Genomic DNA, 12,395 nt, shown 5'->3' with positions numbered 1-12,395 from the left:
TGAGCCTGTGTTCTAGAGACCACGAGCCACAACTACAGAGCCCACGTGCTGCAACTACTGAAGCCCTCGCACCTAGAGCCTGTGCTCCGCAACAAGAGAAGCCACTGCAATGAGAAGCCCCCGCACCACAACATAGAGTAGCCCCCACTCGACGCAACCAGAGAAAACCCGCGCGCAACAACGAAGACCCAATGCAGCCAAAAATAAATAAATAAATAAATTTAATTTTTAAAAAAAGGAAAGATCGGTGTGCCCAGCTTCCAATGGGTTAGTCGTGAGGAGAACTGAGCTGCAAATCTTGCATATCAGGTTCACTGCATATGTGATGGAATTAGTAAGCAAAGTCATGAATTTTTTAATGCTTATGCCCTTAGTCATGACCAGTTTATAAGCTATGTGGAAGTCAAATTTGAATATGGATAAAATTTCTCTTAACAGTCGTATCTAAGTCAAGGAAATTTATTGAAGTGATTTACTAAGTTGTTTCCTCATGGTTTAAGGCTCAACTCGGGATCATCTCTTTCAGGAAGTCTTCTCTTCCCTCCCCCAGTCTAGGTTGGGTGCCCCTCATCCGTACTGGTAACAGCCTGTGAGACCTCTCTGCACTTTGCTTATCTTATGCATACCATGTTTATCTGTCTTTCTTCCCAGATAGTCTATGACCTCCTCAATGAGCAAGGATTAGATTGGTTGCTTTCCACATTCTTATATTTGATTATTTTTTTTGTCTGGGTATACAATTCCAAGTTAAAAATGAATTTTTCTCAGAACCATGAAGGCATTACCCCCACTACTTTCTAACATTCAGTGGTTCAGATGTGTTATAAGACTGTTTTACCCCTTTTTAAGTGTCCTATTTTTTCCATAGAAATGTTTAGCATCTGTTCTGTAATCTTGAAGATATAATCTTTCACAGGGATGTGTCTGGTTTTGGGTATTTTTCATTCATTTTGCTCTGTCATTTCCTCTGGTATTTTCCTTCCTCTTCTCCAATGCTGTCACGTCACTACCCCTTTTTGCACCCTTTTCCTGTAAACTGAATCACTGTGCTGTACACCTGAAACTAAGACAATATTTAAATCAACTATACTTCAATTTAAAAAAAATCAGGCGAGCTAGTGTCTTTGGCAGGTGATTAATATATGTTAGCAATGATACTAATCAGTCTTAACACTTCTGAAATGTTAATTCTTTATTAGCTGAACGTAAAATAAATCAATAAGAGTATTGAAACATAATAAGGATGAAATCCAAAATTTGTTGAACAGGAACAATATCAATGGTATGTCATATATGAAGATTATTGTGTGTGATCATTTGGTTTTATGATTATGATATGTTTTAGAAAATGCACTAGTTATATCCTTGCTGATATTTTTGCTAATCTTTCATAAAGTGAAAGTTTTGTTTTGATGATACATATCAGACGGTATTCAGTGTTACAGAATCAGTATTCTACAGAGAATGAAGAAATAAAGCACTAACCTAACTGGAAAAAAAAGAAAAGAATCAGGCAAGTGTGCAGTTATATGTACAAAGATGAACGTGACTATGGTTTTTATGATAACAGTTAGAAACAGTTTAAATAATGGTTAAATAAATAATAGCATATCCCTTCAGTGGATTACACTGCAGCCATTTAAAAGAATGGTATAGGGCTTCCCTGGTGGTGCAGTGGTTGAGAATCTGCCTGCTAATGCAGGGGACACGGGTTCGAGCCCTGGTCTGGGAAGTATACCACATGCCACAGAGCAACTGGGCCCGTGAGCCACAACTACTGAGCCTGCGTGTCTGGAGCCTGTGCTCCGCAACGAGAGGCCGCGACAGTGAGAGGCCTGCTCACCGCGATGAAGAGTGGCCCCCGCTCACCGCAACTAGAGAAAGCCCTCGCACAGAAACGAAGACCCAACGCAGCCAAAAATAAATAAATTAATCAAATTAAAAAACAAAAGAATGGTATAGATCTAATTTGTATTAATAAAAAGGAATATCCATTTATAGTGTGGAGTAAACAACAAACAAACAAAAAACCTCACAATAGTTTATAAACTATGGATAATTTGCCATAATATTTTTCATATAGGGTATCTCCCAAACATTTCTGATCATGCATTTTTGTTTTAAACTGTTAGGAAATTCATAGGAATTCTATGCTAATATTTTCATATTTAAATCATAATAAAACATAAGATATCAAATGGCTTAAGTTGGGAGGTTTTAAATATCTATATACACCTTCATTTATTTTACTGAGAGTGAACCTCATGGGAAGAGCGAGTTAATAATATTTATAAGCTGATGAAGGGTTGGTCCCTATTGGTAGGTACAAAAGAATATTTTCTTCCAGTTGTCTACATGCCTTCTATAGAGATTAGAAGAATTCTGCCTGAAGTTTTAGCATCCCCGTCTGTACCTGATACATAAAATATTCCTCTGATTGTGTAAATTAAGTCTTCCAAGAATTAGAGATAATCCATTTCTAAAAAGCTTATTAAGAATTTTTTTCAGCCTCTGCTGGGTTTTAGTAATTAAGGAAGAAGAAAAAATTCAGTCTATATTCCATCTGTATTTAGTCTGCAAGTATAAAGAACCATAGACCCCTTAAAAGTCACATTTTCATTTTCTTAACAACTACTTTCTAATTGCACCCTTGAAATATATCCCATTAAATTGTTTGATGCTCCTTGGAAAAGGACCTATGTTATGTGATACATTCCTTTTGGACCTTAATACCAAGGAAATTGTCTCTGGAATAATTTCCTTATGTAATTTACTGAGTTTTCCTTTTTGATTTGGTGATTAGGAAGCTCAGTGTTAATATTTCAAACTCGCCTATAGTAACTGTGTTAGGCTATGTGGTAGGTGTTTTCCTATTCTACTTTCACTGATTCTAATTTGTTTTAATTTAAACTTTTCTGTATGTGTCTCATAAACTATTTCATTCTTTATGGAAACTTTTATAATTTATATCTTACCTATTCATGAACAACTGGTCATTATTTTAATACCTATCATTTCTTATGGATTTATAAAAATGGTGTCTCCTACACACTTGAGTGATACAGGGAAAAGTTACTTTATTCTCTCCAGGCAAGACATGAAAAAGGAAAGTAAATAAACTAGCATTACTGCATACCTACCATGTGATAGGCACTGTCATAGGCAGTTTTTAGCATACATTATCTTTTTATCCCTTTAACAATCTTGTGAAATAAGATCCTACATTTAGATATGTTAAGTGATTTGCTGTCACACTGTTATTTAGGAGTGGACCTCAAATTCTGATTCTTTAAATCATGCTTTCTCCATTGTATTATAACCACCTCCAAATTTTATTACTGCTAGAGTCATCAGCAACTGCACCTTTAAAGCATTTTTCTAGGGCAGTACCTCTCAAACATTAATGTACAGATGAACCACCTGAAGATCTGTTTAAAATGCAGATTCTGATTCAGTAGGGCTGGGGAAGGGCCTGAGCGTCTGCACTTCTAACTGCACGCAGTTGGTGCTGATGCTGATTCTTTTGATCCTGGGCCACACTGAGTAGCAAATTTTCAGAGCGTGTTAACACCACGGTTATCTAAGTAGTTACTATGTCAAAGGTATGAAATTGAACAGATGCAGCATTTCTAAAATTGCCAACAGGGCTCCCCTGGTGGCGCAGTGGTTGAGAGTCCGCCTGCCGATTCAGGGGACACGGATTCGTGCCCCGGTCTGGGAAGATCCCACATGCCGCGGAGCGGCTGGGCCCGTGAGCCATGGCCGCTGAGCCTGCACGTCCGGAGCCTGTGCTCTGCAAAAGAAGAGGCCACAACAGTGAGAGGCCCGCATACTGCAAAATAAATAAATAAATAAAATAAAATAAAATTGCCAACAAAATAATCAACGAATGCAGCTGAAACCTCACACCTAGTCTCACAATGGGACTCAAACCCAATCACACCTCACATGGGATTCGAATGTAGCCGAAAGTCAGATTGGGACTTGAGCCCACGGGCCGGGACTGAAACCCACGTCTTTTAATTAAAATCACTCACGTGGTGTCCGGACCTACTGAAGCTCAGATTCTTTTATATATATATAGGCTGCGTTGGGTCTTCGTTGCTGTCTGCAGGCTTTCTCTAGTTGTGGCGAGCAGGGGCTACTCTTTTTTGGGGTGCACGTGGTTCTCTTTGCAGTGGCTTCTCTTGTTGCGGAGCATGGGCTGTAGGCACACGGGCTTCAGTAGTTGTGGCACATGGGCTCAGTAGTTGTGGCTCACGGGCTCTAGAGCGCAGGCTCAGTAGTTGGGGCGCACGGGCTTAGTTGCTCCGCAGCACATGGGATCTTCCCAGACCAGGGATCGAACCCATGTCCCCTGCACTGGCAGGCGAATTCTTAACCACTGCACCACCAGGGAAGTCCTGAAGCTCAGGTTCCTTATGTCTTGGCACAGAAGGAATTCAGTGAGAGGCAAAGTGACAGGCAAGTAGATTTATTAATATAGGACTCTCGTGAGGGATACAAGCAGGCAGCCAAGGGGACTCTGCCCTGAGGACTAAGTGGGAAAGCAGGTTTATTCAGGGAGATACACACTCCATAGACAGAGTGTGGGCCATTTTTATGGCCTGGGTAATTTCATAGGCTAATAAGTGGGAGGATTATTCCAACTATTTTGGAGAAGGCACAGAGATTTCCAGGTATTGGGCCACCGCCCACTTTTTGGTCTTTTATGGTCGGCCTTGTAACTGTCATGGCACCTGTAGCATGCTAATGTATTACAATGAGCATATAATGAGGCTCAAGGTCTACTGAAAGTCGAATCTTCTGCCATCTTGGGCCGAATCAGTTCTAACCAGTTTATGTCTTATCCTCAATGGCTGTGTCATTCTTTTAAAGGTAGTGCCCTGCCCCCTTCCTTCCTGTTTCACAACTGTGTGCAGTGACTATATACAACTTAGAGAATCCTGAGGCTTTGCTTCCTGTGTAAAACAGCCTTATGTGGGGTGGTATTACTCCCAAAGCAGACAATTCTTCAGATAACTAGAGGAAAAATCTAGTCAACTGAAAAAACCTCATTTCCTAATCATGTTGGTTAAGTATATTCTTTTCCAAGCTTGCCAGATTTCTGGATGAATCCAGCATTCATACAGATGACTCATGATACCCTAAGCTCCAATCTTTATTATCTTCCCTCCATTTCAGCCACCCTAGCAGTATAGGAGATTAGAGACACAGAATAACCCTCTCTCTCTCTCTCACACACACACACACACACACACAAACACACACACACACAAACCTTCATAGAACATGAGAAACATCTGTTCAAATACATTATTGAGCTAGCAAAAAGTTAAGGAACACTCAGAGGCCAAAGCCAAGTGAAAGCAGGAATTTGGAGAGGAAAAGAAGCACAAAAGGAAGATTTTATAGGGGGTGGAGGGTATCTTCTAAATTCTGGTGACCTTGAACTAGAGTTCTAATGGTCATGAAGGATATGGGAACAGGAAACAAGGCCAAGACCCCAGCCAAGGTAGCGAGTCTAATAGGAGATCCTCACAAACAAACTAGGACACCTTACCTGTCTTGACCTTGGCTTTAGATAGAAGGGAAGGAAAAGCTACCCAAATAATTTGCAAATACAAGCAAAGATTCGTGGCCCAATTCAAACTACCTTTTTTTTTTTTTTGCGGTACGTTGGCCTCTCGCTGTTGTGGCCTCTCCCGTTGCCGAGCACAAGCTCCGGATGCGCAGGCTCAGCGGCCATGGCTCACGGGCCCAGCCGCTCCGTGGCATGTGGGATCTTCCCGGACTGGGGCACGAACCCACGTCCCCTGCATCGGCAGGTGGACTCTCAACCACTGCGCCACCAGGGAAGCCCTCAAACTACCTCTTGTTAGGAGATAATTCTTCATGACTCTGTCAAGTTTCTGCACATCTTGTGAGCAGAGGTACTGTCTTTTCAACAGTTTATATAATGAGCAGTCTTGGAGGATAATGATGGCACCTCCTTCTGGAGACAGATTTGCTTACAACCTTGGAAAATAGCCATAACGTCTACCTCTGGGAAAAAAGGCAGTCATGCTTACTGCCCATTATAAAATATGCATGTTCTGTAAGTTCTGTGTTCCTTTCCGGTAGTGAGACCTACTGCATGTATAGATGTCACCTAGCCCACTTTGTGTGCCCTGTGGGAATTGGGACTTGGGGAGCCAACACAAATGCTGACACTCTGTTATTGGTTTGAGTAATAACCTGCCCTTAGTCTCTGTCACAAGAGTAGCATGTCTTCTGCTAAAATCCATGCAACTATGGCAGGCTAACTGTGGCAGGTAAAATCTCAGACCTTTCACAGTTCTTAATGTCTAGGTGGCCCCAAACACTTTATGCTGAAATTTTATTTTAAATTGGTCCTAGATTGGTAGTACCCATAGACAGCTAGTATAAGCAAAAGAAAATCCTCTCTAGAGAACACCCTTCAACTCAGGCCTCAAACATTTCCCACAGATAATGTAAAGGAGCCATGAGCTTTTAGTCAATTTATAAAACACACAAGAAAAAAAGGCATGATGAGTTAGAAGCAATTTCAGAAAAGCTTCAGATATTAGAATTGCTACAGAATATAAAATAAGTGTGTTTAACATCTTTAAAGAAATAAGAGATAAGGTTGAAAATTTGAGTAAGAAACAAGAGGTTGTTAAAAAATGACTAGTCAATTTGCAAAGGAACCAAATAAGACCTCTAGAAATGAAATATATAATTGTTGAAGTGAAAATTTTAATGAACAGGTTAAACATCATTAGAAATGTAGCTGAAAAGAGAATTAGTACACTGGAAAATAGATCTAAAGAAATTACCCAGAATGTAATAGAGAGCAAATATGAAAGCAAGATTACAAGCCATGAAAGATAGAGTAAAAAGGTTGATATATGTTGAATCAGAGTCCAGAAGAAAAGAATGAAGAGGCAATATTAAAGTGATAATGGCTGAAATTTTTCCAGAATTGGTGAAAGAAACTGTTAGTTTCCTACCACAATGTAACAAATTACCATAATTTAATGGCTTAAGACAACACAAATTTATTATCTTACAATTCTGTAGGTGAAAAGTCCAATTCAAGTCTCACTGGGCTAAAATCAAGATGTTGGCAGGTCTGTGTTCCTTTTTGGAGTCTCTAGTAGAACATCTATTTGCTTGACCTTTGCAGTTTCTAGAAGCTGCCTATATTCCTTGGTTCCTGGCCCTCTTCCTCCATCTTCAAAACCAGCAACAGCAGGTCAAGTTTTTCTCATATCACATCATTTCTGACCCTTCCTTTTCTGCCTCCCTTTTCCATAATGAAGGACCTTTGTGATTATATTAGGCTCACCTGGATAATCCAAGATCATCTCTCTATTTTAAAGTCATCTAATTAGCAATCTTATTTTCATCTGCAACCTTAATCCATCTTTGTCAGGTAACCTAACATATTCATAGGTTCTGAAGATTAGGACATGGACATCTTTGAGGGTTTATTAATCTGCCTACCATAGACATTAATCTACATGTCCAAGAATCCCAATAAATTTTAAGTAGAATAAAAAGAACCTATGCCTAGTCAAAATCCATAGTCATGTCATAAGGAAACTTCAGAATGCCAAAGACAAAGAGAATATATGAAAACAGCCAGGGAGAAGAGAGATTTCCTACAAGTGGACAATAATTATACTAATAGTTGACCTAACGCAACAACTCAAGTCAAAGGCAAAAGAATATCTTTATTCTTTTAAGAACAAATAATAGTCAACTTACACTTATTTACCCAAAAATTATATTTTAAGAACAAGTGATGGGGAGGGGATAAACTGGGAGATTGGGATTGACATATATACACTAATATGTATAAAATAGAAAAGTAATAAGAACCTGCTGTATAAAAAATAAATAAAATTCAAAAAACAACGCTTTGGGTGACTTTGATTGTTTGCTGATTTTCAGAAGTGTTTTGTGTGTGTTTTATGGGGGAAAGAGAAGGAACTCTTAAATAAATCTAAAAAAAAAAACCACGTGATTAACAATTTTCTAACCAAGTGTAAACTCAGAGAATTTTCCACTCAAAGACACTCAAGATCTTCTAAAGGGCACACTAGGCTGAAATTAAGCACACATGGATCTGAGATGCAAAAAAGAATGATGAAAAAAGAAACTGCAGAATATGCATTAGCCAGACTTTTACTACAATGTGCTGCATAATAAACCACACCATAAATTTACCAACAATAAGCATTTATTCTCATGCTTACTGGTCTGCAGGGCCACTATGGTTTAGCTGATCTAGGTTGCCTCAGCTCTGCATCAAGCTTCAGGCTGCAGGTTGGGCTCAGGCTTGCTCTTCTTGTCTCACTCTGGGTGCAAGGGCTGAAGGGGAAGTAACTATTGTTGACCAGTGTGTGCATCTCCCACTAGATTGCAAGTACTTTGGGGAATGGCGAGGAGCATACTTTATTCACTATGGAATTCCTGGTAGCTTGTACTTTGCCTAATACCAAGTGGGAATTCAAGAAGTTTTTGCTAAAGAGATGCATAAATCAACCATAATTGCCATTATGAATTGTAAGTATGTTACAGTTATGGATTGCATTCATAATTGCCAAAGAGCCCAGCAAGTGTTAGTACTTAGTACATGTCCAATAATATATTTCAGCACTTTAAAGGAAAGAGAGAGGCACTTCCCTGGTGTTCAGTGGCTAAGACTCTGCGTTCCCAATGCAGGGGGCCTGGGTTCGATCCCTAGTCAGGGAACTAGATCCCAAGCACTGCAGCAAAAAAGATCCCGTGTGCCGCAACTGAGACCCAGCGCAGCCATATAAGTAAGTATTTAAAAAAAAAAAAAAAGGAAGGAGAGAGGGAGAGAAGAAAGGAGGAAAAAAGAAAGGAGAGAATTTGATAGATTTTTAAAGTAAATGTATCTAAAATGACCTGTGCTTACCTACTAAACCTTTCAATCACTTGGCCTGTTGATAACAAAATAATTTTCTATTGTTAACATGGCCTTTTGAAGATAGGTCTCCAAAATACAGAGACAATTTTTATGTTGAAGTATAGTTGATTTACAATGTTGTGTTAATTTCTGCATTACAGCAAAGTAATTCAGTTATACATATATATACATATTCTTTTCCATTATGGCTTATTACATGATATTGAATATAGTTCCCTGTGCTATACAGTAGGTCTGTATCTGCTTTATATATAGCAGTTTGTGTCTATTAATTCCAAACTCCTAATTTATCCCTCTTCCATTCCCTTTCCCCTTTGGTAACCGTAAGTTTATTTTCTATATCTTTGAGTCTGTTTCTGTTTTGTAAATAAGTTCATTTGTGTAATATTTTAGATCCCACATGTAAGTGATATCATATGGCATTTGTCTTTATCTTTCTGATTTACTTCACTTAGTATGACAATCTCTAGGTCCATTCATGTTGCTGCAAGTGGCATTATTTCATACTTTTATATGGCTAAGTAGTATTCCATTGTGTATATATATATATATATATATATATATATATATATATATATATATCTCACATCTTATTTATTTTTTAAACCAGCTTCATTCACTTTATTTTTCTCATATAAAACTATGTGGTGGCTACAGCTGGAGCCTGGGTCCTCTGCAGGGAAGCTCTGGTGTGGGTCTCTACAAGGTGGTCAGTGAATTGCTGATATGGAGACTTGGTAAACACCGTCTCTTTCCAGAGATCAGGAGTAAGATAACTGTAGGTCTTGGAATGGCATCAAAAGTGGTCTTGGGGGCTTCCCTGGTGGTGCAGCAGTTGGGAATCCACCTGCCAATGCAGGGGACACGGGTTTGAGCCCTGGTCTGGGAAGATCCCACATGCCGTGGAGCAACTAGGCCCATGCGCCACAACTACTGAGCCTGCACTCTAGAGCCCGTGAGGCACAACTACTGAGCCCACATGCTACAACTGCTGGAGCCCTCGCACCTGGGGCCTGTGCTCCGCAGCAGGAGAAGCCACCACAATGAGAGGCCCGTGCACCACAATGAAGGGTGGCCCCCACTCGCCGCAACTAGAGAAGGCCCGCACGCAGCAGCAAAGACCCAATGCAGCCAAAAATATATAAATTAAATAAATAAATTTTTTAAAAATTAAAAAAAAAAAGTGGCTTTAGTGAAGTTACCTAGTGTGGTGGTGCATCTCCTGGGAGAGGTGTAGCAGTCATTAATTCTGGCCATCTTCAGTAGCTCCTTGGGCACAGGGGCTGAGATGATGCCAGTGCCCCTGGGAGCAGGGATGAGGCACACCAGCACAGAGCCACAGTGGCCAGTCACCCTGCAAGGGACGGTATGGGGCTTGGCTGATCTTGTTCCCTCAGTAGCATCACCACACATGGACGATGGAGAGCTTGACCAGAATGATGGCCTCATGGGTGGCAGTGGCTACCTCCTTACAGCGCTTGACACCCAAACCAGCATGTCCATTGTAATTCCCAATGGCGACAAATGCCTTGAACCTGGTCCACTAGCCAGCACGGGTGTGATTTTACACAGGCATAATTTTCAAAACCTCGTCCTTGAGGGATGCCCCCAAGAAAAAATCAATGATCTCAGATTCCTTGATGGACAGAGAGAAGAGATAGATCTTCAGGGACTTGATCTTCATGTCCTTGACCAGGCAGCCCAGCTTGGTGTTGGGGAGCCACTCCTTGTGGCTCCTTGTCCTCAGCCTTGCCTCTGTGAGCTCTGACGTCTCTGCCCCCACCGAGACCCGGGCCAAAACCCCGGACCCAGACGCTGCTACCAAAGCCTCTGCAGAAGACACTGGGGCCTCCCATTCCAGGGCCCCGGGGCCTCTGGGTCCTCCCGCAGCACTGCCGTCATCCACCATTTGGTGTTTTTACAGCGAAGAAGCTATACCACATCTTCTTTATCCATTCATCTGAATATGGACATTTAGATTGCTTCCATGTCTTGGCTATTGCAAATAGTGCTACTATGAACATTGGGGTGCATGTGTCTTTTCGAGTTAGAGTTTTCTCCAGATACATGCCCAGGGGTAGGATTGCACGATCACATGGCAACTCTGTTTTCAGATTTTTAAGGAACTTCCATAATATTTTCCATAGTGGCTGCACCAGTTTACATCCCCACCAACAGTGTAGGAGGGTTCCCTTTTCTCCACACCCTGTCCAGCTCCGGACGCGCAGGCTCAGCGGCCATGGCTCACGGGCCCAGCCGCTCCGCGGCATGTGGGATCTTCCCAGACCGGGGCACGAACCCGTGTCCCCTGCATCGGCAGGCAGATTCTCAACCACTGTGCCACCAGGTAAGCCCTATTTGTAGACTTTTTAATGATGGCCATTCTGACCAGTGTGAGGTGGTACCTCATTGTAGTTCTGATTTGCATTTCTCTGTTAGTGATATTGAGCATCTTTTCATGTGCCTTGTGGCCATCTGTATGTCTTCTTTGGACAAATGTCTTTTTAGTTCTTCTGCCCATTTTTTGATTGGGTTGGTTTTTTTTGTTGTTGTTATTGAGTTGTATGATCTGTTTGTATATTTTGGAAATTAAACCCTTGTCAGCTGCATCATTTGCAAATATTTTCTCCCAGTCTGAAGGTTATCTTTTCATTTTTGTTTATGGTTTCCTTTGCTGTGCAAAAGCCTATAAGTTTGATTAGGTCCCATTTTGTTTATTTTTGCTTTCATTTCTGTTGCCTTGGCAGACTAACCTAAGAAAACATTGGTACAATTCATGTCAGAGAATGTTTTGCCTATGTTCTCTTCTAGGAGGTTTATGGTGTCATGTCTCATACTTAAGTCTTTAAGCCATTTTGAGTTTATTTTTGTGTATGGTGTGAGGGTGTGTTTTAACTTCTTTGATTTACATCAGCTGTCCAGCTTTCCCAATACTACTTGCTGAAGAGACTGTCTTTTCTCCATTGTATATTCTTGCAGAGGTATTTTTTTTTAATTCATAAGTTATCTATCTGCTTTTATATTTGAACTTAAAATGTTTTTTAAACTTTTATGAGAAGTTCTGAAATGAATTTTATAAATTTACATTGAAACATGACTATTTATGCCTGAAAGTTCTTTTGAAATTAAAAGATTAGAAAACCTTATTTTAATTTTCTTTAATTAAGGGTTTTTAAAATTTTTTTAGTTTAATATTTTTATAATATCTAGATTAAGGCTACTTTATTTCTAAAGGAATCACTGGGTCTGAAGGTTTTCCCTGTCTACTCCTGTTCCCCCTCCTTTTATCTTTCACAGACATTACCCTCAATAAATCTATTGTGCTCCTAATTCCTTCTTGACATCTATTTCCTACAAGACCCAGTCTTCATAAACACTGACCATATATTCATTTTTAGTAAACAGACTCTCAAGAAGAGAATTTGGGGATTGG

The 12,395-nt window shown here is 40.2% G+C and overlaps 1 pseudogene; it reads right to left on the bottom strand.

Moving 5' to 3' along the window:
• Positions 1-9,602: 9,602 nt before the first annotated feature.
• Positions 9,603-10,871, bottom strand: LOC132437312 (small ribosomal subunit protein uS5-like; annotated as a pseudogene).
• Between the last annotated feature and the right edge of the window lie 1,524 nt (positions 10,872-12,395).

The sequence above is a fragment of the Delphinus delphis genome, chromosome 14, assembly GCF_949987515.2.
Source record: "Delphinus delphis chromosome 14, mDelDel1.2, whole genome shotgun sequence".
NCBI lineage: Eukaryota > Metazoa > Chordata > Mammalia > Artiodactyla > Delphinidae > Delphinus > Delphinus delphis.
The sequence above is the reverse complement of the archived record's forward strand: the minus strand, read 5'-3'. Positions and strand labels throughout refer to the sequence as shown.